The sequence below is a fragment of the Neoarius graeffei genome, chromosome 3 (genome assembly GCF_027579695.1).
Source record: "Neoarius graeffei isolate fNeoGra1 chromosome 3, fNeoGra1.pri, whole genome shotgun sequence".
In the NCBI taxonomy this organism is placed as follows: domain Eukaryota; kingdom Metazoa; phylum Chordata; class Actinopteri; order Siluriformes; family Ariidae; genus Neoarius; species Neoarius graeffei.
Window position 1 is genome coordinate 13,459,599 of NC_083571.1, and position 27,191 is coordinate 13,486,789.

At 41.5% G+C, this 27,191-nt stretch overlaps 1 protein-coding gene across 3 annotated transcripts in view; it reads right to left on the reverse strand.

Annotated features, from left to right (window-relative positions):
- Positions 1-27,191, reverse strand: part of fam184ab (family with sequence similarity 184 member Ab) — a 440,896-nt gene that overhangs the window by 351,127 nt on the left and 62,578 nt on the right. The window contains exon 1 of one of the 3 annotated variants that reach the window (XM_060915811.1): positions 19,048-19,087. The exons of the other annotated variants lie outside the window; for them this stretch is intronic. The gene's annotated coding sequence lies outside the window, so the exon portion shown is untranslated. Of the gene's footprint in view, positions 1-19,047; positions 19,088-27,191 lie in introns of those variants that run through there. 3 annotated transcript variants of the gene reach the window in all.

Genomic DNA, 27,191 nt, shown 5'->3' on the forward strand with positions numbered 1-27,191 from the left:
GAGGGCCTTTCTGTGTGGAGTTTGCATGTTCTCCCCGTGTCTGCGTGGGTTTCCTCCGGGAGCTCCGGTTTCCCCCACAGTCCAAAGACATGCAGGTTAGGCTAATTGGTGGCTCTAAATTGTCCCGAGGTGTGAATGTGTGTGTGTGTGTGTGTGTGTGTGGATGGTTGAGAGGAGAAAACCTCTAGATAATAATCCAATAGAAGGCAACGGGAAACCACTGCTGTAATGTTCCCTAGACACTTTGATGGCTGAAGCCGTCAGAGCGACCATGTCACTGTAGTGATGTGCCAAAATGGATGGATTAACTAAAATATTCCTTTTATTAAAAACAAAAAATGTTCATAACAAACAGGCCTTACAAACAAAAATTCTTAATACACTTATGAACATTTTTACTCCCTCCATTTTCTTCTCTTCCCTTTATCTTTCAGCAGTCTGTAAAGAGAGAGAGCTCAGATTTCTTATTAACCCCTTGGCTGCCACCCATAATTACAGTGGGGCAAAAAAGTATTTAGTCAGTCACCAATTGTGCAAGTTCTCCCACTTAAAAAGATGAGAGAGGCCTGTAATTTTCATCATAGGTATACCTCAACTATGAGAGACAAAATGAGAAGAAAAAAAATCCAGAAAATCACATTGTCTGATTTTTAAAGCATTTATTTGCAAATTATGGTGGAAAATAAGTATTTGGTCAATAACAAAAGTTCATCTCAATACTTTGTGATATACCCTTTGTTGGCAATGACAGAGGTCAAACATTTTCTGTAAGTCTTCACAAGGTTTTCACACACTGTTGCTGGTATTTTGGCCCATTCCTCCATGCAGATCTCCTCTAGAGCAGTGATGTTTTGGGGCTGTCGCTGGGCAACACGGACTTTCAACTCCCTCCAAAGATTTTCTATGGGGTTGAGATCTGGAGACTGGCTAGGCCACTCCAGGACCTTGAAATGCTTCTTATGAAGCCACTCCTTTGTTGCCCAGGCGGTGTGTTTGGGATCATTGTCATGCTGAAAGACCCAGCCACGTTTCATCTTCAATGCCCTTGCTGATGGAAGGAGGTTTTCACTCAAAATCTCACGATACATGGCCCCATTCATTCTTTCCTTTACACGGATCAGTCGTCCTGGTCCCTTTGCAGAAAAACAGCCCCAAAGCATGATGTTTCCACCCCCATGCTTCACAGTAGGTATGGTGTTCTTTGGATTCAACTCAGCGTTCTTTCTCCTCCAAACACGACAAGTTGAGTTTTTACCAAAAAGTTCTATTTTGGTTTCATCTGACCATATGACATTCTCCCAATCCTCTTCTGGATCATCCAAATGCTCTCTAGCAAACTTCAGACGGGGCTGGACATGTACTGGCTTAAGCAGGGGGACACGTCTGGCATGGCAGGATTTGAGTCCCTGGCGGCGTAGTGTGTTACTGATGGTAGCCTTTGTTACTTTGGTCCCAGCTCTCTGCAGGTCATTCACTAGGTCCCCCCGTGTGGTTCTGGGATTTTTGCTCACCGTTCTTGTGATCATTTTGACCCCACGGGGTGAGATCTTGCGTGGAGCCCCAGATCGAGGGAGATTATCAGTGGTCTTGTATGTCTTCCATTTTCTAATAATTGCTCCCACAGTTGATTTCTTCACACCAAGCTGCTTACCTATTGCAGATTCAGTCTTCCCAGCCTGGTGCAGGTCTACAATTTTGTTTCTGGTGTCCTTTGACAGCTCTTTGGTTTTGGCCATAGTGGAGTTTGGAGTGTCACTGTTTGAGGTTGTGGACAGGTGTCTTTTATACTGATAACGAGTTCAAACAGGTGCCATTAATACAGGTAACGAGTGGAGGACAGAGGAGCCTCTTAAAGAAGGAGTTACAGGTCTGTGAGAGCCAGAAATCTTGCTTGTTTGTAGGTGACCAAATACTTATTTTACCGAGGAATTTACCAATTAATTCATTAAAAATCCTACAATGTGATTTCCTGGATTCTTTCCCCCCATTCTGTCTCGCATAGTTGAAGTGTACCTATGATGAAAATTACAGGCCTCGCTCATCTTTTTAAGTGGGAGAACTTGCACAACTGGTGGCTGACTAAATACTTTTTTGCCCCACTGTAATTGTAATGTGCCAGGCATATAGAACAAAAATAGGTCAAAATTGGGATATTTTGATAATCTTTCTCTAACTTGTTCAGAACTTCATATTTTTAATATTTGTATAGAAAAAAAAAATCACAAAAAAACACTGTTGTAGAGTAAAAATAACTTTAGTAATCAAAAACAACTTCAAAAACCCCAAGACAACGGGTCTGTCAATGAAAACCTGTCCATAAACATGAATTACTAGTACTTGAAAACACAAATGTACACCAAGTAACTGGGTACCATTTTTACGATGGTCTTTGGTATGACCCGACCGTGAACAGAACTCGCGATCTCCCGATTGAGAGGCGAACACGCTAACCACTAGGCCCACGTGTGGTAATGTGCCACTGTGAAGTTAAAGTAATGTGCCATCTCAGGTACATAAAAGGAGGTGTTTATGACGAGTAGCGTACGTCATAAGGCACAGCAGTAAAAGATTTCATGATGTACGTGACTCGTCCAAGGGCATTGAAGGGGTTAAGTCTATTTGTAGAGTCAATCACACAACGGCTCTTTCCAATTTTAGATCTGCTTTGTGTTTTCGCAGCATTAGAGCTGTGTTACTTCCTCCTATGGTGAAGTCATGCACAATCTCACTATTGTGTGTTATCAAACAACGCAATTACAGCTAGCATTTTATTTCATTGATGCAAATCATCATAAATTTGGATCACGATTTATCGTGGCACGATACAGTGTTTCCCCTACACACACATAATAAATAAATAATATAAAAAAGGGGTGCAGTTCTATTGAGGTTTTTCACCCACGTGACCAAGTCATGTGAGGCTGCCATTTTGGACGTCACGGCTCGAATCAGTTTGAATGCGAGGAAGGCGACAAATGAAAAACATAAAAGAAAAAGGAGCGAGATGCAGAAAACACGTTCACTATCCAGCGACGTAGGGCATTTACAGGGCGAGCAGAGGGAGAGGTATTTGCAAAAATTGAGGTTAGCAGGCTTAGAAAATGACGTTTACCTGCTTCCACCAGGATTGTTCACTGACGTACGGAAGTACACGAAGCCCTCGTCTTTACCTGACTTCGGCCCACATGGTCTGTATACCTATGTCGTTAAAAACCCATCGCCATACACAGGTATTGATCTGAAAGCGTATAAGAGTTTGGATGCCTACAAATATTTTGTGTCAGGCTGGGTAACATGCCTACATCAGCGGGTCGTCCCTGGAGCTGGTGGTCGCCATCTTATTACAGCTAAGGTTTGTTCACATTTTCATTTACTTTCGGTCCTCAGGATAAACAAAATGTTATTAAATGTCATTGAAATAACTTCTTAGTCTGTTGAGACATGGCCCGTTATAAATTTGCTGTTACCAGGCAATGACCAAGAACTGTATTATTAGGGTCGGTGTCTGTGTTGTAGCAGTGTACTAGCAGCTAGCTGTTAGCACTAGCTAATGTCAACAACATAGCTAGTATGTTACTGTAGCAATGTTTACGTTCAGTCATTTGGATGACTGTTAAAACCTTTCAGTCTCAAGTTTTTCCTTTACTGTATTTACTAGTTTGCTGTAATTATGATCCGGCAGCTATTTACACCGGATCCAGTGTAAATAGCAAGCCGGAGCGCGCTGCTTAATTTGAGGGGGAGCAAGCCAGAGCGCGCTCCGGAACCTCGGCCGGAGCACTCCGGGAGCAAGCCGGAGCGCGCTGCTTAATTTGAGGGGGAGCAAGCCGGAGCGCGCTGCTTAATTTGAGGGGGAGCAAGCCGGAGCGCGCTCCGGAACCTCGGCCGGAGCACTCCGGGAGCAAGCCTGAGCGCGCTGCTTAATTTGAGGGGGAGCAAGCCGGAGCGCGCTCCGGAACCTCGGCCGGAGCACTCCGGGAGCAAGCCTGAGCGCGCTGCTTAATTTGAGGGGGAGCAAGCCGGAGCGCGCTCCGGCAGCTATTTACACTGGATCCGGTGTCTGTAACACGTTTTTTTTTCAAGCTGGTTCTCCCTCTCTGTCTGCAGCGTTAGTATGTAGCTTGACCTTCAAAATGGCAGACACTGGGGCGTCACGTGACCCTGTGACGTCAGGTGAAAAACCTCAATTGTAAAAATAGTTATAATTATTGTTCTAAAATAAATGTGAGGACTTAAAACAGGACTCCTTTAACTGTTTTTTCAGGTCCAAATGCTCTGTAATAGGAGCTGTGGGAGGAGTCCTGCAGGTGATCATCTTCATCCAGCCCCCCAACCTATAAACTTAGGGGAAACAGATATATCATTCCGTGTCTGCTGAATGTTCGAACGTATCTGTCTGCTGAGCAACTAGAAAATAGTTATTAAAAAAAAAAGATGAAATCTGCTTGTTCCAGACAGGCTATGGATTTGTCCACCCTTCAATATGTAATTATAAACTATAATACAGTGGATGATGGGAGCGATAACCGTCTTGAAAAAGGTCAAATAACTTCCAGTTTACTGTTAAAACTTGCAAGCTGGATTTCATAAGCTTTAAACAAACAAAATACCAAGCCTACAGAAATGGCTGCCGACGAAAGACATTAAAGGCTGTTTTCACAGGATGTGTTGGATGTTTGAGTTCTGGGTTTGGAACAGTTGTTGATCTGCAAACACTGTACTTAAGCCTGGGATTGCTCCAGAGATCCAATCCTTCGTCCTCCACCACTGAAAATGGTGGTTTGCTTAAAAAAAAATTAAAAAAAGCACAATACATTCGTCATCAAGTGCGGAAGCTCTCCATGTTCAGCCCAGCACACCGACTAACTTGTGCTATTTATGGTTGATACCGTACCTTTTAGTTCTGCTGTTATCGACCAAAAAACAAAAAACAAAACCTGGCTATCAGCTCATGTACGACCCGATTTCATGGAATAACTGTTAATTAGCCTCTGGAGGCGAGAACTACACGTCAGGAATTTCCCAATAGGGTCAGTCCATATAAAATCACCGGAGGCCCTCCGACTGACCATCTCCGATTTGTTTCATACTTTCACAAACTAAATGTCATTATTCCCAGTAAACACCATACAGAATTTCAGCCTTATATCTTTAATAGTTTTTGAGATATTGGGGCTTTAAAAATGGGGCGTGACGCTGATTTTACTGTAAAAACGAGTGGTACAGAAAAAGACGCTAAGTTCAATTAGTCATCACTTTTGAACTATTCATGCTAGATGCGTGAAATTTTCAAGAGTTGTTCTTAGGTACTAGATGTCTTTAACTACTATAAAAGAAGATCCACAGTTGCATATTTGTCAGTTTATAGCTTGCTGAAAACTGTTTAAAAAAAAATCGTTTGTGCTTTGGAGCAGTTTTGGCCCTCTGTATTTCCACACTGAAGCACATCAGATCTTTCAAATTTTGGGATTTATTTCTCATGTTGTAGTGCTATTTTGGTGACCAAGTATTTTTCTAAAAGAAATAAAATTTTCTGATTTATGAAGCATTTAAAAATGAAAAAAATCATTTCACGCCTATATTTCAAATGCATATTGCTCATTTATGACAAGGTCTACCATGAAAAGAATTTTACCATTGGAAAGAGCATGTCTTCATTCATATATTCACAAAATATGAAGTTGGTATCTTGAATCAAACTATAATTTATTAAGGTATCAAATACGCCATGTTTTGCTACAGGTGGAAATGCCGTTTCAAGGCATATGATATATGCTCCAAGTAATACATTAAACCTGGAAATTGTCTCTCTTGTAGATACAGTTCCTAGTACCGTAAATATGTTGTGTGCTTGTATGACCAACAATGGTGGATGGGTAACGTACGGTAAGTGCAACATCGGACGAGGGACAAGTAATATTCATGCATCCTTACAGCTAGCCCAGGAGGGAGGATAACTGTTGGGTCCCTCTTGTACATATCCTGAAGATTATTGATGCTCCACTTACATCAAGTGGCAGGCAATATAAACTTCCATCTGATGCTGAAAAGCAAATCAATACATTGTTCGAACTCTTCAAGTAGACAGTATTTGTTTGAAGTTTTGCTTCTACTGACACTGTAGTTTGTTTAAATTGTAGAACTGGGTCTGGTAAAACTTGCAGAATAAAGACAAGCTGAATATTTAGACGTAAAATACAAATATTAGTACTCGGATACAATTTTGTGATTGTATTTTAAGTACAGTGGCTCTGTGTTTTAAATTTCTGTTTGTTGTGAAACATGGCATATTTGATACCTTAATAAATATAGTTTGATTCAAGATACCAACTTCATATTTTGTGAATATATTAATGAAGACATGCTCTTTCCAGGGCGGTGTAGTGGTTAGCGCTGTTGCCTCACAGCAAGAAGGTCCGGGTTCGAGCCCCGTGGCCGGCGAGGGCCTTTCTGTGTGGAGTTTGCATGTTGTCCGCATGGGTTTCCTCCGGGTGCTCCGTTTTCCCCCACAGTCCAAAGACATGCAGGTTAGGTTAACTGGTGACTCTAAATTGAGCGTAGGTGTGAATGTGAGTGTGAATGGTTGTCTGTGTCTATGTGTCAGCCCTGTGATGACCTGGCGACTTGTCCAGGGTGTACCCCGCCTTTCGCCCGTAGTCAGCTGGGATAGGCTCCAGCTTGCCTGTGACCCTGTAGAACAGGATAAAGCAGCTAGAGATGATGAGATGAGATGCTCTTTCCAGTGGTATAATTCTTTTTATGGTAGACCTTGTCATACATGAGCAACATGCATTTGAAATATAGACGTGAAATGATTTTTTTTCATTTTTAAATGCTTCATAAATCATAAAATTTTATTTCTTTTAGAAAAATACTTTGTCACCAAAATAGTACTATAACATGAGAAATAAATACCAAAATTTGAAAGATCTGATGTGCTTCAATGTGGAAATACAGAGGGCCAAAATAGACCGGTACCAAAATTCAAAAAAGTGCTTATTTAAGGAGTTAAAGGCATTTTTGAGACAAAGTCGGCAAACAGTCTTATTTTGTCAATTTGGGTGTGCCGAATTCAAATCTGCAATATGCCGAGCTCTATCTGACCTCTGTTGACCTCTAGAGGTCATTGAACTTTGGGCCTGTAAACGTCTCAGCTGAACCCAGTTTCTCAGCTTTCTAAGGAATGAAATGTACTAAAATGATTAATGAAGTTAGCAAATGGCCTTGTTTGTTAAATGTTTGGGTGCTGAATTCATTTTTCATTTGTAAAACGACATATGACCTCTGATAACCTCAAGGTCATTAAACTTGGCCTATAGGCCTATGCGTTTAACGGCATTTTTAAACTGACTTTACTCCCCCAAAAAGAATATGAACTGACAAAAAACAAATAGAAAGGAACAAATACAACATTAAATGCCAGTCCATGTACATGTGACTTACTTTTCACAATGAGAATGCCTCGGCGATCACCTTACATAACATTGCATTACATTTAGCGGTTATTGTTTATACAAAGCTACTGAAAAAAGGACAGATTCAGCAGCATACAAAATGTGGGGGCATACAGGGTATACAGGTTAATCAGGGTTAGTATATATGAGAGTTTTTTTCTTTGTTGTTTGTTTTTTGTTTTGTTTTAAACGGGGTAAAGCCTTTACAAAAAACAAACGACAAAGAAAAAAACTCTCATATATACTAACCCTGATTAACCTGTATACCCTGTATGCCCCCACATTTTGTATGCTGCTGAATCTGTCCTTTTTTCAGTAGCTTTGTATAAACAATAACCGCTAAATGTAATGCAATGTTATGTAAGGTGATCGCCTAGGCATTCTCATTGTGAAAAGTAAGTCACATGTACATGGACTGGCATTTAATGTTGTATTTGTTCCTTTCTATTTGTTTTTTGTCTGTTCATATTCTTTTTGGGGGAGTAAAGTCAGTTTAAAAATGCCGTTAAATGCATAGGCCTATAGGCCAAGTTTAATGACCTTGAGGTTATCAGAGGTCATATGTCGTTTTACAAATGAAAAATGAATTCAGCACCCAAACATTTAACAAACAAGGCCATTTGCTAACTTCATTAATCATTTTAGTACATTTCATTCCTTAGAAAGCTGAGAAACTGGGTTCAGCTGAGACGTTTACAGGCCCAAAGTTCAATGACCTCTAGAGGTCAACAGAGGTCAGATAGAGCTCGGCATATTGCAGATTTGAATTCGGCACACCCAAATTGACAAAATAAGACTGTTTGCCGACTTTGTCTCAAAAATGCCTTTGGGTGTCACAATTCTGGATTTTGGTACCAGTCTAAAACTGCTCCAAAGCACAAACGATTTTTTTTAAACAGTTTTCAGCAAGCTATAAACTGACAAATATGCAACTGTGGATCTTCTTTTATAGTAGTTAAAGACATCTAGTACCTAAGAACAACTCTTGAAAATTTCATGCATCTAGCATGAATAGTTCAAAGTGATGACTAATTGAACTTAGCGTCTTTTTCTGTACCACTCGTTTTTACAGTAAAATCAGTGTCACGCCTCATTTTTAAAGCCCCAATATCTCAAAAACTATTAAAGATATAAGGCTGAAATGTTGCATGGTGTTTACTAGGAATAAAAACATTAGCTTGTGAAAGTATGAAACAAATCGGAGATGGTCAGTCGGGAACATTTTCTGAAATCTGGTGAAATGAGGTGGATTTATCCAACATGAGGCCGAAAATATAAATCCTTCTTAAAGTATAGGTTACTCTTCAAGACAATTTGTGAGTACAAATCACTAACAAGAACCACCGAGTCATTTTCTACACTTTTGTCTTTATTTGAGTTCTAAAATGCAGTCACGTGACCATCTTCATTGATTTTTATCTTTATGTTTGGGTACCCTGTGGTGAAGTATAACATATACAGATTTTCTTTGTTTTCTGAGTCACACTTGCTGCAAAAGTTGTTGGACGTCACATTTATGACTATCGTCCAGCTGAATTCAGCATTGTATTCTAATCGTCAAATAAATTTAGTACATGGTGTAAAAATGCACTGATTCAGGATTCCTGTGGTAATTTCCTATACAATTTTTTGCAAAAAAGCTCATCTATCTTCAGCTTGTGAGATCTTTTTAGAGAAGAAAACTTCTCCCTGTACTGTACGTCAACGCCATACGACAGATACTACCCTGAATGTTCGCGATGGATCATTCAAACTATGCCAGGTGGCTCTCTGTACAATACTGAGACATGCGTGTCCTATCATCCAAGCACCCACATATGTAAGAACAATTCAGCGATGGTTGTTTTGTTGTACATGAAAAAAGCAGGCTATTCTTGTCCATTTCGCAACTATTAAAGTGAACAATTTTGGTCAGTAACATCTGGACTATTTTGTGATACTGGGGAGAGAACTGGGGAAAAGAGTTTTAATGGTTACTGACATTTAAAACCAGATTTCCACAGGACTGGAGCAGGGTTCCCGCTGGCACTCATCACGCTCGTCGTTGACGAACATAATTCATCAGTGACTAAGAGAAAATTACTCGCAGTCATCACAGTGATGAATGTATTTGTCATCTTTATCATAAGTCATCTTTTCAAGAAATCCCTCCACAAATCCCTCCGTTTGCTGAAATCCAACCGCAGTGAAGAGACGGCGTGAAGCCAGAGTGTAAGTGATGAGCACGTGCTTGTGACCAATAAAAATCGACTACACATAATGGCCAAATGGGCGCCAAGCTTTTGACCAATTGCAGTGCGTCTTAGGCCCACTTTACACGGGGACGGTCTGAAACAAAAACGCAAAAGTCCGTTTTCGTTCTCACTTTTTTCCGCGTCTACACGACCGTTTTCAAGGAGGAAATCTGCGTCTATACAGTGACGCATAAATGTGTGGAATTCAATTGGATGTGCATGCCAGGCGGCTAGGTGGTGCTGTGAAAGACCTCCGCTATGTCTGCACGCATGCGCAACGTCTTCCGTCTTGTCTGATCTGCACATCTGCGCCGCGAAAACTTTGACTACTCTGGCTATGGTAAGTAAGAAAGTAAGTAAAAAAGTAAGAGCATACTATACCTGCCTCTGTTCATTAACGGTATATGTGCAGATTCGGTATAGATGTTCGAAGGACTCCTGGACGTTTATTAAAGCTGCCAGAGCAGCTTGAAGATCCGTTGGATCGATGTAATCAGACATGCTCTTACTTTTTTACTTACTTTCTTACTTCCTGGGCTGGCATGTACAGTATATGACATATGTATGACGTAAACGCGTACCCGACGTGAGCAGATCCGAGCAGAGTTTCGCGTATTGGGTAGTTTAGACGGATATGCAACGGGGGCTGTTTTTAACTTATCCACTCTGGAAGGCGTTTTCAATTTTTTCCGTTTTTCAGCCTCGGAAACGCCGTCCCCGTGTAGACGAAAGGCACTTCCGATAAAATATTTAGTCGTTTTTACCCGACAGCATCCTCGTGTAAACGGGCCCTTAATTGGCCTGGTGTGGTGGTATCTGTGTGAACCAAACAATGGTGCAGTCTAAGCTGATGAAGTTTTTTGGGTGAGCTGCTTCAAGCACTGAAGATGATTTACCGTAAGGGCCAAAACAGTCATGGGGGAGGCAAACTCAGAGCCCCTACCGTCCCTGAGCATATTGGACAGCATCAGTAATGCAGGACTCAGTTTAAAAAAAACAACAACAACAAAAAAAAAACAATTCAGAGCCCCTACCATCCCCGAGCATATTGGACAGCGTCAGTAATGCAGGACTCAGTTTAAAAAAAAAAAAAAAAAAACTCAGAGCCCCTACCATCCCTGAGCATACTGGACAGCGTCAGTAATACAGGGGTCAGTTTTAAAAAAATTAAAAATAAATAAAATAAATAAACCCTCAGAGCCCCTACCATCCCTGATTATACTGGACAGCGTCAGTAATATAGGGGTTGTTTTTATTAAAAAAAAAAAAAATAAATAAAAACCTCAGAGCCCCTACCGTTCCCGAGCATATTGGACAGCGTCAGTAATACAGGGGTCGGTTTAAAAAAACAAACAAACAAACAAACAAAATAAAAAACCTCAGAGCTCCTACCATCCCCGAGCATATTGGACAGCGTCAGTAATACAGGGGTCGGTTTAAAAAAAAATAAAATAAAATAAAAAACCTCAGAGCTCCTACCATCCCTGAGCATATTGGACAGCGTCAGTAATACAGGGGTCAGTTTAAAAAAAATTAAAAATAAATAAAATAAATAAACCCTCAGAGCCCCTACCATCCCTGATTATATTGGACAGCGTCAGTAATATAGGGGTTGTTTTTATTAAAAAAAAAATAAATAAATAAAAACCTCAGAGCCCCTACCGTTCCCGAGCATATTGGACAGCGTCAGTAATACAGGGGTCGGTTTAAAAAAACAAACAAACAAACAAACAAACAAACAAAATAAAAAACCTCAGAGCTCCTACCATCCCCGAGCATATTGGACAGCGTCAGTAATACAGGGGTCGGTTTAAAAAATAAAAAATAAAAAATAAAAAACCTCAGCGCTCCTACCATCCCCGAGCATATTGGACAGCGTCAGTAATACAGGGGTCAGTTTAAAAAAACAAGCAAACAAACAAAAAAACTTCAGAGCCCCTACCATCCCCCAGCATATTGGACAGTGTCAGTAGGGCTCCCTTGTAAAAGAGGCTGAATGTCTCAGTGGGACTCACCCTGGTCAAATAAAGGTCAAATAAAATAAAAGTAATACAGGGGTTGGTTTAAAAAAGTTTAAAATAAATAAATACTCAGAGCCTCTACCATCCCTGATTATATTGGACAGCATTAGTAATACAGGGGTCGGTTTATAAAATTAAAAAAAATAAAAATAAAAACTCAGAGCCCCTACCATCCCTGAGTATATTGGACAGCGTCAGTAATACAGGGGTCTCATCTCATCTCATTATCTCTAGCCGCTTTATCCTTCTACAGGGTCGCAGGCAAGCTGGAGCCTATCCCAGCTGACTACGGGCGAAAGGCGGGGTACACCCTGGACAAGTCGCCAGGTCATCACAGGGCTGACACATAGACACAGACAACCATTCACACTCACATTCACACCTACGGTCAATTTAGAGTCACCAGTTAACCTAACCTGCATGTCTTTGGACTGTGAGGGAAACCGGAGCACCCGGAGGAAACCCACGCGGACACGGGGAGAACATGCAAACTCCGCACAGAAAGGCCCTCGCCGGCCCCGGGGCTCGAACCCAGGACCTTCTTGCTGTGAGGCGACAGCGCTAACCACTACACCACCGTGCCGCCCGTAATACAGGGGTCGGTTTAAAAAAAAAACAAAAAAAACAAAAAAAAACATTCAGAGCCCCTACCGTCCTCGAGCATATTGGACAGTGTCAGTAATACAGGGGTCAGTTTATAAAAATTTAAAATAAATGAATAAACCCTTAGCACCCCTACCATCCCTGATTATATTGGACAGCGTCAGTAATACAGGGGTCGGTTTAAAAAAAAAAAAAAACCCTTAGAGCTCCTACCATCTCTGATTATACTGGACAGCATCAGTAATACAGGAGTTGGTTTAAAAATTAAAAAAAAAACACCTCAGAACCCTACCATCTCTGACTGGACAGTGTTAGTAATACAGGGGTCGGTTTATAAAAAAATAAATAAATAAACCCTCAGAGCCCCTACCGTCCCTGAGCATATTGCACAGTGTTTGTCATACAGGGGTTAGTTTTAAAAGAAAAAAAAGAATACTCAGAGCTGCTACTGTCCTCAAACATATTGGACAGCGTCAGTAATCCAGGAGTCGGTTTAAAAAAATAGCAATAAAAATAAATAAATAAATAAACCCACTCAGACCCCTACCGTCCCCAAGCATATTGGATAGTGTCAGTAATACAGGGGTCGGTAAAAACTCCAAAGTGAAAGTGCTGTCAGCCAGTAAGGGACTGAAGGGAGCACTGTTTTGGGCAGCGTGGCATGTTGAGTTCCCACGGTGAACGTATGATGTAAAACGCAGCGTCATTCTGTGTTCGGTTTGTAAATCAACAGGAAATTCGAATTCCTTCACTGTTGGTTGGACCAAGATTCTTCTCAACTCTCTTCAATTGTAAATCAAGTTTAGTGTTGAAGTAAAGGCTAAAGGGAGTCCTCATACCTCTTTAGAATAATTCCCTGCTAAAATAACCTTCAGTAAGCTCAAACTAAAGAGGTTTATTTTAGCTTGATGGTGCACAGGGCGCCCAAAACCAAGTCCTTCTTATTAGAGGCTGGAGTCTCATCTCATCTCATTATCTGTAGCCGCTTTATCCTGTTCTACAGGGTCACAGGCAAGCTGGAGCCTATCCCAGCTGACTACGGGCGAAAGGTGGGGTACACCCTGGACAAGTCGCCAGGTCATCACAGGGCTGACACATAGACACAGACAACCATTCACACTCACATTCACATCTACGGTCAATTTAGAGTCACCAGTTAACCTAACCTGCATGTCTTTGGACTGTGGGGAAACCGGAGAAAGGCCCTTGCCGGCCACGGGGCTCAAACCTGGACGTTCTTGCTGTGAGGCGGCAGCGCTAACCACTACACCACCGTGCCACCCAGAGGCTGGAGTGGAGCTCAAATTTTATATGTAACAGAGAGGCCTCGCTGTATCTGTACAAATATTTGAATTGTGCCAGTTTGCTTAGTATAAACGTGTATTAAGTCCACTTTGATACGCCGGTAACTAAGAAAAAATACAGACTGAGAAAAAGTGAAGAATATGTACATCTTTGACGTGATTTTTCAAGGAAAAAGGTGGAGAATATTTCTCAGAACCCGGGGGGAACCCTGCTGGAGCACTATAATTAGCTCAGCATTCTGGTACGGACACTTGTACTGAGAGAATCACCAATAAATAAATAAATAAATCAGTAAAAAAAATGCCTGGGCGGCACGGTGGTGTAGTGGTTAGCGCTGTCGCCTCACAGCAAGAAGGTCCTGGGTTCGAGCCCCGGGGCCGGCGAGGGCCTTTCTGTGCGGAGTTTGCATGTTCTCCCCGTGTCCGCGTGGGTTTCCTCCGGGTGCTCCGGTTTCCCCCACAGTCCAAAGACATGCAGGTTAGGTTAACTGGTGACTCTAAATTGACCGTAGGTGTGAATGTGAGTGTGAATGGTTGTCTGTGTCTATGTGTCAGCCCTGTGATGACCTGGCGACTTGTCCAGGGTGTACCCCGCCTTTCGCCCGTAGTCAGCTGGGATAGGCTCCAGCTTGCCTGCGACCCTGTAGAAGGATAAAGCGGCTAGAGATAATGAATGATGAATGAATGAGTAAAAAAAATGCATGTCTCGTGTCAACCTGCATGGCTAAGAATATTCTTATATTCGAGCGGCTCCTTATTGCAGGTATTTGATAACATGCCATGCTTGCCCTTCGCTGCTTAATTGTTAGCACCAAAGGAAAGGATTTTTTTTTAAAGGGTGCTGACAAATGGTGCTTACAAACCTGCTCCTACAAAAGTATGGAGTATGCAAGTGTACAATCGAGGCACGTTGAAGAATTCCTTTCTGAAATGTGAACGTAAACTTTTCAGTATTAGCCCTGCCCTCAAACAAGCACAGAATCGGTTCTCGAGCATTTGAAAAAGTGTGAAGATGCCATTTACAGTATTAATGATATAAAGTAAATGGCTTTGACCAGGGGCCACCAAACTTTTTTCTCTGGGGGCCACATTGTCGTTCCTGACTGTGATGGGGGGCCGGGGTCGGGTCAGCTATATAACATAGAATTGTATGACCCAGACAAATATGACCACCAGCAGGCCTCATTGTGTAGTAGAGATTACTAGCCTGGCACGGCCATCCCCACTACTATATCCCCACTACTATATCCACACTACTATATCCACACTACTATATCCACACTTGATTCCTGGCACATATTTGTTTATCTTTACTAGCGGTTTGCAAAAGTAGTAATCGAGTCTTCACACTTAGTTTTAATTTGAAATACCACAGATATTCCATTTATTTATTTTCTAATAAAAATAACATCAAAGCTGTCAAGGTAAGAAACATCTGCCTAGTCGAGGTGATTGACACTGGCAAAGGTGAGTGGAAAATTATAAATTGTAGGTAGGCCTGTTGATATTATTAATAATATTAATAATAATTGTGTGCAGCACTTAATAAAGGTCAAATAAATAGGCCTGTAAAATAAATACATTAAAAAAACAGTGAAATTATAGTAATATGAGCAATAGATCACAGCAGTTGTGCTGTGTCCTGCACGTCATTGCTCTCATCCATGGCCAAAGCAAAAAACTCGAATTCTGATGCTTTCTCATTCAGCTGGTCATACACGTTGTCCCCCAAATCTTCGGTCCGCCTGGTCATAGTAGGTGCGGAGAGACTCACCGCGCTGAGCGCATCCTTCTTGTCGGGACACGCCTCCTCGGCCACAGCAAGCATGCATACTTTAACAAAGTCCCCATCAGTAAACGGCTTTCCATGGGTAGCTAGTAGGTGAGCTACCTTATAGCTAGCTCGGACAGCAGCCTGGTCGATCTGGGTTTGGCGAAGGAATACATTCTGTTGTGCAGCCAGTCCGCATTTCATCCTCCGAATCCTGTCTTCTCTTGTTTGCCCTCGCAAACTAGCATACTCTTTGTGGCGGGATTTGTAGTGACGCCGCCGATTATATTCTTTGAAAACCGACACACTTTCTTTACGTACAAGACAAACTGCACGGTCCTTACACTGAACGAAAAAATAATCGGTGGTCCACTGTTCTTTAAAAACTCTGCACTCTCTGTCAGCTTTTCGCTTACCGCTAGCCATTTTGCTGTCCTGAACACTGACAGTTCTCTGCGCGTGCGCTGCCTGTCACTGCTTGATCGCGAGCATATGACGAAAATTCGGAAAATATGAATAGTTCATTTTATAACTAAATATCAATTTTAATTGATAAAATCAACAAAATACAAGACGCAGACATGTTATTATTTGCCAAAAAGCAATTTAAAAAAAATAGGCCATGACCACTTTTGGGGATTGCCTCATAGGGCCGGGTTCAAGTGGTGGGGGGCAGAGGGATTGGGGGGCTGGTCAAAGGAGGGTGGCGGGCCGGAGTCGGCCCGCGGGCCGTAGTTTGATGACCCCTGGCTTTGACCATCAGTTGATAAGGTTCCCCTGGCGCAAGTGTGATCTCTTACTCTAACTGGAGTTAATATACAGGTCATCTTATTTCTACTTAACCTCCTAGAGGTAAATCTCACCAACTTGGCATCGCTTTTGGACAGTGTTTGGAGATCTTTCCTGGAGAGTGATTTGCCTGGATTGTAGCGTTGTGTACCAAGAGGAGGACGAGCACGAGTCGAGAACATGATGGTGTTGGGTAATCAAGAGAAGATTTGGGAAGGTTTTGCCTAAATTGAGTCACCACTAAAATTTCACCGAGGGCTCAATCCCTCAATGAAATTGAGAACCAGAGCAGCACAACAGCGCGTTATACCACTGACTTTGCTTCAAGCTAAAAATAATTCAGATAGTCCTGACGCTAGCTTCCATTCATCAGCACTCCAGCTTCTTCACTTCCAATCTGGAGAGGGACTTGAAGTGAATGTGCTCTTTATCGCTGACTGGGCTTTTCCCTCGAAGGCTTAGCTGATGTCCTGCTACGATAGTGCAGGGGAACTGATTGCCCTGGTGCAGGCCGGTTTAAGAAAACGGAATAATGATCAAAAGAAATCAAGTGAAACTTTATCTTTTTAGACCAGATGCTTGACTTGTGGAGAAAACTTTTTTGTACTTATCCTGGCCTGGAAAGAAAGTTCACAAGACCGCCAATTCTCAGGAGGAAGAGAACTTAAAGCAACTATGATGGGACGGACAGAAACCGAGTGCTTAACTGAAGCAAGAGCGTGACTGCTCTGCATGATCATTTCATTTATTTCAGTTTTATTTTAGTGCACTGTACAATAAAAGATACAGGAAATCAGGAGATATTAAAGGTTGGTCAAGTACTTTTGAGAATTACCAGAGACTAATTTCTGAAAGTGTGAAATCTTTCAAGGTTATCGGAAGCTTTTTGAAAAGATCTGTTTGCAGGTTTTCGATCAAAACAAGGTGAAATACAAATTTTGCCATCTCTGATGCTATACTTTAATTGAGATGAGGAAGTTTATCTGCATTTTGGGTCAGAATTGAAAAACTCTTAGGAAAGAAAAGGATCCCTCGTATATCCAACAACTAAACTGTCCAATCGGTGTAAAAGGTTGGTGTGTCTTGGGGAGAGAGAGAGAGAGAGAGAGAAACACACATACGTTTCTAGCACGGGCGATTGCTCTAAGACAACGAGGGAGGCTCAGCCTCCTCTAAAAATGACGAACATCGTGTAGGATGAATTGCGCTAGGCTTATGTTATAGCCGACCTTATAACATTGCTATTTCAGATCCAGAATCATAGAAATATATGTGCTCAACCCAACTACAGTGCGAAATCATTCCCTTATAACTTTCCCCAGTTTGCCTAATGTGTGCGTGAGTTTTTCCCCCTCGTGACAGCGCGATGCAGCCCAGCCTCAGTGGATTGGGAGCTTGTGCTTGTCAATCTCAAAATGCAAGACGATTATTGGACAAATACTGCGAAAACGCCCGCCCACGGAGTCTCACGGACTCCCAGCCTCAGTGGACTTCAACGGCATTTGGGAGCTCTGCGCTTTTCAATCTCCAAATGCAAGATGGTTATTGGACAAATACTGCAAAAACGCCCGCCCACGGACTCCGAGCCTCACATGGGAGGGACATGGCAGTTTCCGCGAGGAGACTGGTGATTGGTGAAAGCGGCCAGATATTTTCTTTGATTGACAGCTCATTTCAAATATAGACAGGCAGCGGTACAGTGTTGCCAGATTGGGGGGTTTCCCGCCCAATTGGGCGGTTTTAAGTGCATTTTGGCGGGTTTTGAACATATTTTGGGCTGGATAACGTCAGCAGTATCTGGCAACATCAGTTCAGCCCCATGTGGATTCGCAAGTGCTGTGGTGTATTGTAAGAGATCGGCTTACATTTCGATTTCATTCATTACATACGGTTTCTACCAGCTTTTTTAGTTTGTATATATTTTCATTGTAAATAAAGTGTAAATATAGTGTTGTCAAGTTTGCTATCTTAGTTCCAGAAATTTCGTTTATTTGGAGTGACTGAACTTGAACTTGAGGGGGCTAGTCAGCTAGCAAGAAAGCTGCACACGGATGCCAAGCATTGCTGATTTAATTTTGGCGAAGCCATTTGCCAGTCTTCCTTTCGAGGAAAAAATTAAAATTAAAGAGCAGGGTAGACCAACGCCTCAAATTGACTTGGTGAAAAAGGTAGGGAATAATACTCGTTCCTTTCAGCTCTCCTGGTACGAGAAAGTGAATTGGCTAACAGCAAGTGACCCACATCAACAACAGTAAATAGGCTACTTTAGTAATATGTCATGGATGGACCAAAAATATAAAATCTATTTAAAATGTTTATGCTGAGTATATTATATTGGAATATATGTTTTTCTGGATATGAATTAAACACTGCTACAATTTGGAAAACATTTTTAAACAAAAACACAGCCGAGGTCAATTTTTAAACAACATGCCACAATTTTAAAATATAAAATGTTAAAATATACCCCCCCAACACCACCATCATGTATATTGGACAGTAGGCTAATGGGCCAAAAGAACCTGTTATTTCACAGTTTGTGACCCTGCCAACAATCAGCCAGATCAGAGGCAAGAGTATGGGCAAAATTGATGTGTTTTTTTCTTTTAAAATCTGGAAATATCGTAACCGACCAGCCTCCCCTGTTTGAAAGACTACCAGCCACCACTGGTTTCTAGCCTTCTGAATGCTTCAGCAGCCTGTTTGAAATGGAGCATTAAACAACCTTCAGAAAGTCTAAAGTACGGATGGGACTCCAGAAACTGGTTTCAATTTGTCCGATCAATTGGAATCATATGCCTCCGAGGTTATCCATTCTTTTTAATCAATACCGCCATGTTTTTCTGATGGTTGCACATTGCAAAGACTCACGTGTCATGATGTCAAACTCGACATCTACATTGCTGGAAACTCGCAACAAGAAGCAGCCATGGTGGAGAGGAAGACGTGGTCCAAAGCATGGCTTCGAGTGATGTACAAGTCAGGGTTTTTTAATACCAGACCCGACCTGTTATGAGAGTCAACCCGCAAACACGTGCGTTAATCAACCTCCTGAACCCGACCCACAAAAACGCCAAGTTTAGTCGATATAGCGGCAGCATTCATATCATAGAGTAAGGAGAATGCAAGGTTGCAAGGCACATCCGATTGTATCTCAGGATCCAGGCTACTAAATAAACAGACAAATTGTTCCAAATGATGTTCTTTAGTGTTGGATAGCAACAAAACAAGTAACCCTTCATTAAAGACATGAACTCTCTCTCTCAAACTCGTCCTCTCTCTGACTATGTAGAACAAGAATGTTCACAGTTGCAAGATATAACCTATTTCAACACACAACCTCAAGAGAGAGAGACACACACACGAGTGAGAGAGAGAGAGAGACAAAGAGAGAGACAGATGAGAGAGACAAGAGAGGAAAGAAAGAGGATAAAGGAGAGAGACACACACAAGAGAGGAGAGAGATACGAGTGAGAGAGGAGAGAGATATGAGAGAAACAAGAGAGAAGACGAGAGAGAGACAAGCGAGAGAGAGAAGAGAGGAGAGAGAGATGGTCTAGTAATCACAGCCTATTCTATTCTATTGCATGTAATTCAGAGCCTATAATTCAAAACCAAGCATGCAAAATTTCTGTAAGTTATTTATAACTTTACTTGGAATGCTGCTTTGTCACTTTTTGACCCAACCCACCCGAACCCGTGCTATTTTTCTCACAAACTTAGTCTGTTCCTACAGATTGCTCTGAGGCTACAGCCAGCTGCTCGACTCGCTCATCAGCTCCCAGCCAGAAAAACCCGTTCACGCTTATTTTAACATGTTCCAACGTTATGAGGCAGATATTCTACACTGTGTGAATAAAACAGCTGTGTTGATGCTGAAAACCTGCGTAGGCCTACTCTTCCCCCAGACAGAAACTTGATCCGATCAAGAATCGATCAGGGACTCAATAATGGCATCAGTATCAATAAAATCTTATCCATTCTCTTCCCTGCTCTTGACTGTTGTATCGCCATTAAATCTCCGCTCATTAAATTACTAGTCGCACAGAAGGAATCAGTTTGTATTTCGGTATTTGTATTAACTTCATTTCTATGCTGCATTGAACTTGTTACTGTAGAAACAAACTTGTCTTATGTTCTCGTATACAGAATCGAACTTTAATAATAAAAATACTACTGTACTGGACAAACAGTTATTACTAGTTATATACAACCCCGATTCCAAAAAAGTTGGGACAAAGTACAAATTGTAAATAAAAACGGAATACAATAATTTACAAATCTCAAAAACTGATATTGTATTCACAATAGAACATAGACAACATATCAAATGTTGAAAGTGAGACATTTTGAAATTTCATGACAAATATTGGCTCATTTGAAATTTCATGACAGCAACACATCTCAAAAAAGTTGGGACAGGGGCAATAAGAGGCTGGAAAAGTTAAAGGTACAAAAAAGGAACAGCTGGAGGACCAAATTGCAACTCATTAGGTCAACTGGCAATAGGTCATTAACATGACTGGGTATAAAAAGAGCATCTTGGAGTGGCAGCGGCTCTCAGAAGTAAAGATGGGAAGAGGATCACCAATCCCCCTAATTCTGCGCCGACAAATAGTGGAGCAATATCAGAAAGGAGTTCGACAGTAGAAAATTGCAAAGAGTTTGAACATATCATCATCTACAGTGCATAATATCATCAAAAGATTCAGAGAATCTGGAAGAATCTCTGTGCGTAAAGGTCAAGGCCGGAAAACCATACTGGGTGCCTGTGATCTTCAGGCCCTTAGACGGCACTGCATCACATACAGGCATGCTTCTGTATTGGAAATCACAAAATGGGCTCAGGAATATTTCCAGAGAACATTATCTGTGAACACAATTCACCGTGCCATCCGCCATCGCCAGCTAAAACTCTATAGTTCAAAGAAGAAGCCGTATCTAAACACGATCCAGAAGCGCAGACGTCTTCTCTGGGCCAAGGCTCATTTAAACTGTTCTGTGGTCAGACGAATCAAAATTTGAAGTTCTTTATGGAAATCAGGGACGCCGTGTCATTCGGACTAAATAGGAGAAGGACGACCCAAGTTGTTATCAGCGCTCAGTTCAGAAGCCTGCATCTCTGATGGTACGGGGTTGCATTAGTGCGTGTGGCATGGGCAGCTTACACATCTGGAAAGACACCATCAATGCTGAAAAGTATATCCAGGTTCTAGAGCAACATATGCTCCCATCCAGACGACGTCTCTTTCAGGGAAGACCTTGCATTTTCCAACATGACAATGCCAAACCACATACTGCATCAATTACAGCATCATGGCTGCATAGAAGAAGGGTCCGGGTACTGAACTGGCCAGCCTGCAGTCCAGATCTTTCACCCATAGAAAACATTTGGCGCATCATAAAACGGAAGATACGACAAAAAAGACCTAAGACAGTTGAGCAACTAGAATCCTACATTAGACGAGAATGGGTTAACATTCCTATCCCTAAACTTGAGCAACTTGTCTCCTCAGTCCCCAGACGTTTACAGACTGTTGTAAAGAGAAAAGGGGATGTCTCACAGTGGTAAACATGGCCTTGTCCCAACTTTTTTGAGATGTGTTGTTGTCATGAAATTTAAAATCACCTAATTTTTCTCTTTAAATGATACATTTTCTCAGTTTAAACATTTGATATGTCATCTATGTTCTATTCTGAATAAAATATGGAATTTTGAAACTTCCGCATCATTGCATTCCGTTTTTATTTACAATTTGTACTTTGTCCCAACTTTTTTGGAATCGGGGTTGTACTTCCCTACTGAAGTTCTGCCTTTAATCACAGCTCATCAAATTACTAGCAAAAAGGTAGAGGTGTAAAACCAGCCTTGATGCATAAGGCAGTGATTCGTTATTTGATGATAACGAATTCAGCCCTACTGCTCAGCTTGACACACAGTACTGTGCAAAAGTCTTAGGCACCCTCTTTTTTTCATAGAAACTTTGTTCTAGATTTTTATTTTATGACTTCTACATTATCAAGTCAACAACACAAAAACATTTTAAAGTCCAAACGTTCGGGGGGTTTTTTTCCAGCACAAAATTAAATGTTACAGAAAAAAAATGTTTGTATCTGAGCAGCATATTCCATAAAAGAGCACTTTTCAGATTAACAAAGAAAAAACATAATGAAGGCTACTGGGTTTTGGTGCAAAATTACGAAGCGAGTGTGGCTGGTTCTGGAAGATGCTCAGTAAAACCTACAGCTCATTTCCTTATAAAACTGCACTCATTGTACCTGAGACTACTTTTTTTTTTTCAAGCACAGGGTCGTCTCACACCAAATACTGACTTTGTATTTGTTCATTTATGGCTTACTGCTTTACTGTTGATGGTAATTTTTTAAATGGTGAAACATTACATATATATATATATATATATATATGTTATTTACCAGCTGGGAGGTCCGTATCGTGAAATACCGTGACCGAGGTCTTGAAAGGACTGACCGAGGCCCTCTGGGCCGAGGTCAGTATTCAAGGCTGAGGTCATGGTATTTCACTATACGGACCGACCTTAAGCTGGTAAATAACAGGGCTCGAAATTCGCGGTGGTCCAGTCGCCCGAGGCGACTTAATTTGTCATTTGGCGAGTAATTCCTGTCACTAGCCAGCCCAGCTGGCTAGTTGAAAATAAAAAAAAAGATATATGAAGCGAAGATTCAGACACACCGTCAACTAAAGCCGCCACATATTAAGCGCGTGCCGTGTCTGTGTTAATCGATGTGTTTATCGGCAGGACGGTCAGGCTGTCGGTTTTTTCACTACTGCACATGCATATAACAGGCGTCCCAAGTCTCCCGGAAGTTCCGGGAGTCTCCCGCATATTGACAGTGGCTCCCTGAGTCCCGCAAATTGGATAATATCTCCCGGAATCTAGAGCAAGCGAGCAAGAGCGTGCACGCGAAACATTAATGTCTGCATCGCGCATATGACGGAGTGCGCGAGGGAGCGCGAGAGAGAGACTGTGTGTGTGCCTGTTCATGAAGCGCATGCTAGACAAAGAGCATCCTGATTGGTTTACAGACATCCCAACCTGCAGACCGGGGAAAAAAGTCCAATATGTTATTATTTGTTGATATTACTGTATATTATGGTGCGTGGCACGGTGGTGTAGTGGTTAGCGCTGTCGCCTCACAGCAAGAAGGTCCGGGTTCGAGCCCCGTGGCCGGCGAGGGCCTTTCTGTGCGGAGTTTGCATGTTCTCCCCGTGTCCGCGTGGGTTTCTTCCGGGTGCTCCGGTTTCCCCCACAGTCCAAAGACATGCAGGTTAGGTTAACTGGTGACTCTAAATTGACCGTAGGTGTGAATGAGAGTGTGAATGGTTGTCTGTGTCTATAAGTGTCAGCCCTGTGATGACCTGGCGACTTGTCCAGGGTGTACCCCGCCTTTCGCCCGTAGTCAGCTGGGATAGGCTCCAGCTTGCCTGCAACCCTGTAGAACAGGATAAAGCGGCTACAGATAATGAGATGAGATGAGAAAATCAGGGCTGAAAGTAAGCCGGTCCTGGCCGCTCCGACGTACCACTAAAAGACTTAGCCGTACCGGAAAGAAAAATATACCGTCTCTGAAAAAAAAGCACTTTCAGCATAACAACACACCTGCTAACGTTAATTTACCAAAAGCAACACGTTTTCCTCAATACACATTGCATATAACTCGTTCTGACCTGTCTCTGAATTATGTCTGAAGTGAATTCCTTCCGTGTTTCACTCGACAAACAGCATGCGAGATAGTGCACGGAGCCCACTGCTTAACCATCTTGCGCCAACGTGCGCAGCTGGTATCCAAAGTGTTTTAGTAGACAGAATGTCCAAAATGAAAAGTTAGTTTTCAACTGTTCAGCTAAAAAAAAAATGTATTAAAACGACTGTGTTGTTGAAATGATGTGTTTGCAATTTATTTATAACCAAAACTGATACAGGTGGATGAAAGAGTGATAAAAAAGTACTATACTAGTACTACTGAGTGATAAGAAGCCCTAGTGAATGCTTGATAAGTAGACAATAATAAATAATTAGGTGTATTTTTCGGCGCTCGCTGCGCACGTGCACTGCACTATGACTCAAAATAATAGCAACGGCAAGAAATAAAAGTTACTTTCACCCCTGAGTAAAATTCATACATGAACAAATTTTGGCGAGTTGATTTTCTGTTTGGCTAGTTACTTTGGAAGGTACACTACCGTTCAAAAGTTTGGGGTCACTTTGAAATGTCCTTATTTTTGAAAGAAAAGCACTGTTCTTTTCAGTGAAGATCACTTTAAACTAATCAGAAATACACTCTATACATTGCTAATGTGGTAAATGACTATTCTGGCTAAATTCTACTAAATGTCTGGTTTTTGGTGCAATATCTCCATAGGTGTATAGAGGCCTGGGCTACCAACTCTCACGCAATGAGCGTGAGACACACGCATTTGATTGTCTTCACACGCTCACACGCCATACCTCCGATTTCTCACGCTAGAAAAAAATCTAGTTTATCTATCTAATCTAGGCTACCCATTGCGTCGCGCCAACCACTTGCGATTGATCAATTACGCCTTACGCACGGCTAAACAGGCAGAGAGCTGTTCCCTTCTGTACACGCTCCCCTATGGTAGGTCGCGCATCTAATGATGCTGCACTCGCCGGAAGTTGGATAATTGCCTACCGTCAATTTAGAGGAAGAGGAGAGAGAAGAAGGTATCCGAGTTGAAGACGGGTGTCTCAGACAGGTTTGTACATATGCACGCCAATGTGTGGTGTTACTGGCGTAACTATGAACTTATATAAAGTTTCTTAATCGTTTTAGCCTATAAGTGTTGTGAGAATATTTAATGCCATATCGAGAGTTGTGTACTAGGCATGCTAAATCATTATAGGCCTCCTGCCGTGCCACAGCCTCTATCTTCCCCAACAAGCAGCACGGGAGAGCACCTCCTTAGCACACGTTTATTAAGGCACATTTCTAGTTTGTTTACTGTATGTTATCATACTTTATGACTTTATTTGAAGCCATACTGGAAATGTTGTAAAATAAAGCAAGTAAGAGATAATATTACAAATGCAAGAAGAGCCATTAGCCACCATACCTATTGTTTATTTACAGGGTATTTATTTTTAATTATTTATGATGTATGTAATTGCTCAGTTAAAGTAAATAAAGCATGGTCACCTGTAATATCAAAGAACTTGAACTTGTGAATAATTAAAAAAAAAAGACAGAGAACAATATACTGAGGAGACAGGGTCTCAAAGAGGGCAAGACAGGTAGAGAATATTTGTCAGATAACAGGCCCTGACGAATGCTCTATTACTAATAAGAAACATAGATAAGAAATAAATTAATAAGAAATATATTAATATAGCTTATTTAAGTATGACCAAAATTTTTAAGCCCAACTTTGTGTGCACATTCCCACCTATGGCCAAGGTTCAGCTTTTTGTGTTTCAATACTGTTCAAACTTAATCATTTTAATGTTTCTTGCAGCACATGCACATTTTGCTTACTGTTTAAGCATTTTATTTGTTCTTCTGCTGCTGATATTTTTCCCCATGCCAATCTTCTGCTGAACCCAGTGGTGGGGAAAGCCCTTAAATGCATAATGAATAGTCAGTGAGAGACAATCTTATTTTTTGCAACAGTTATTAAAAACTTAACATTTAGTTTCAATTCAGAAGGTGTTTAGGCTTAGCTGATGAAATATTTTCAAACATGAACTTGCCTTTAAATCTGAAACACAGGTCTATAGGGCTACAGGAACATTGGCAGTCATCTGTAGTTTTCTAGTGTGGGGGCTTTTAAGCCAAAACTTGGTGCTTTTGTTGGCCACAAGCTGAAGGCCTGGCAAGTCAGGGTGTGTAAGAATGTAGGTATGGCACAGCAGGCCACTCCAAAAATCCACCAGAATGCAGGAACATCTACTAAATCCAAAATCTCAACAACCCCCCCATTGTCCATCTCCAGCTGGACAACCCACAAACAAAACACCAGAATGCAGGGGGACAAGTGAATATCAAACTGAATGCAAAATTCCCACTTACTGCATGGTGTGCGGAAAAATTTTGCCATCGACCCCCCCCAAAAAAAATCTCACTCCAAGGAATTTCGAAAAGTTGGCAGCCCTGAATTAGAGGCCCATTTCCAGCAACTATCACTCCAGTGTTCTAATGGTACAATGTGTTTGCTCATTGCCTCAGAAGGCTAATGGATGATTAGAAAACCCTTGTACAATCATGTTAGCACAGCTGAAAACAGTTTAGCTCTTTAGAGAAGCTATAAAACTGACCTTCCTTTGAGCAGATTGAGTTTCTGGAGCATCACATTTGTGGGGTCGATTAAATGCTCAAACTGGCCAGAAAAATGTCTTGACTATATTTTCTATTCATTTTACAACTTATGGTGGTAAATAAAAGTGTGACTTTTCATTGAAACACAAAATTGTCTGGGTGACCCCAAACTTTTGAACGGTATTGTAACTAGTCCGGCTGGCTGGTGAAAAAATATACGAATTTCGAGCCCTGAATAATATATTTATTTTTTTCTTTACCAAATTCTAACAGAAAACGAGAGCGCCCGAAAGGGAAAACCGAGCCAAGGCGAGCCGCCATTTTGAATCGTCATTCACGGCTGCAATGCAAATTGCTTCCTCCTCGGTATACAAGTGCACTTCCATGGCAGGAAAAAAATCCACATTTTGCCGCCTATTTATACAAAATTGAGTCATTCAGGATTCAGCCATGTTTTTGCTCGGCGTTAGCAACAGTGAGAGGTTTTTAGCTTTCTCCTGAAATGTTTTCTTTTATTTCTTCTTCCTTAGGGTAGTAAAACTCGCTTTCGCTGTGAACACTGTCGTCATCACTATCCATGCTGTAAAATGAATGCTATTCTCCTGAGAAATGCTGGCAAAAATTGTTAAGATTTTTGATAATCTTATAAATAAATCTTATTTAAAAAAAAGATAAATGTTGACAAAAAAATGCTACTATGT